This window comes from Microcebus murinus, chromosome 3, assembly GCF_040939455.1.
Source record: "Microcebus murinus isolate Inina chromosome 3, M.murinus_Inina_mat1.0, whole genome shotgun sequence".
Classification (NCBI taxonomy): Eukaryota; Metazoa; Chordata; class Mammalia; order Primates; family Cheirogaleidae; genus Microcebus; species Microcebus murinus.
In genome coordinates this window covers 86,255,966-86,257,680 of record NC_134106.1, presented here as the reverse complement: position 1 = coordinate 86,257,680, position 1,715 = coordinate 86,255,966, and positions in this window count along the sequence as shown.

Here is a 1,715-nt window from a genome sequence, read left to right as displayed (position 1 = left end):
GCTTCCAAAGCCACAGACCTTTTGTTTTGCTTTCTGTATCTATTTATTTGTTTTCCTTTTCTGTCCACTTGGGTTTACCTGGGAACATCTTTAATGAGCCTTTCAATGAGTGCTCCTGGTTGACACCAAGGTGCGGCAGGCCCGGCCCTTCTCAGTTATTCAGGGAAGGCCTCCAAGGCTCAGCTATAATTAGAAGTCAATTAAATTAGAAGCCATTAATACGGTTCTTGGAAGGCCTCCAGCCCTGCAGAGAGCCTCTGGCCCTATCCACGGATTCGGTGGAAATTCATCTCTGCTAACCCGGCCGTCCTGAAGCCAAGGCCAGAGCGTTCGTTCGGGCTGAGGGGGCAGGCTCCCTGTGGTTCCCTGTGGGGCCTTTGCTGGCAGCGGGCCCTCCCTGCCGGCAGGCTGCGGGTCGGGTCCCCCCACCCCCGCAGCCCCTCGCTGCCTGCCCTGGCTTGCTCGGTTGCTAGAAGGAAAACACCCAGTGAGTTCATCACTGGGTGGCTGGTTCTTTAATCTTGCCTCTGTTCAGTGTTTTCCAAATATAAGCGCAGCACTGAAGTGCAAGGCAGTGTGCTAGAAAGTGCGAAAAGCAGCTTTGGTGTCTCTTCAAGAGAGTGGGGAAAACTAACCCTTCCCAAAGGCCACCTGGTGCTACCCACAGAGTGAGCGAGAGACCTGCAAAGTCACAGGGCAGGGAAAGAGCCAGCCCCAGCCCTGAGTGTTTGTCAGTGACCCTAGTCGCCCCCTGGGACAACCAGGGAAAGGTGCTTTTTCCCAGAGTGAAATGTTGATATGGCCTTGTTTCCTGATAACAAAGTTTGTATGCAACTCTTCTAAACCACTCAGTCCATGCAGAAGTGCATAAAATAAAAAGTTGAATGTTCCTCATAACCCTCCCTCAGTCCTTGGTCATCCCCACCCAGTTTTATTCCCCGGCAAAAAAATCTTTGTTGCGTCTCTCTTTGCACAGCCAGGCTAATTCATACCAGAATCCCAGGTAAAACTTCTTTAAGTCAGAAACGCAGATTTTCCATTCAGAGAGGGGAAAAGGATGAAAAAAGAACACTTCCTCCCTCAAAGCAGTACATTAACGTCATAGTTGGTGAGAAACATCTGAATGCTTGGGCTGTGGCCATCCTCTGTCTATTAAGTAGCTGTGTGACCTGTGGCATGTCACTTAACCTCTCTGGGCTCCAGTTGTCTCAACTGCAAAATTAGGCAGCTGGACTCCTGTTGTTAGCAGAGAACAGGAAGACCCTCATGGTGGGCTGGGAAAGCTACTGGGGGCAGGTAGGCAGTCTCTCTGGGGTCCTCCTGTGCCCTGGAGCCCCGGGACCAGGACCAGCCTGGAGCTTCCCTGCTGAAGGCTGGCATGAGGCCAGGTTCCTGCAAACTGTCTGAGCTCGGGAAACATCAGTCATTGGCCCCAGGGCTTAACGCCAGTTCTTCCTCCAGGGGCTCTTTCCTGGCTGTGGTTGTGCCGCTGACTAAGGCCCAGGAGTCTGCCCAAGGGGCGTGGGTACAGCCTCGGCTTAAAGCTGCCTGCCTCGTCTTAGGATGTATTGTTTCCCACACGGTTTGCTGGGCAGTACCTTGTACCCAGTGGAGCACAATGGAGGTGGCTGGGCCCCAGGTTGGGGGCGGGGGGCACTGCCAGTGCCCAGCTGGTGCTGACGAGGTGTGTCTTTCAGGTGACCCCTAGGGAGAGA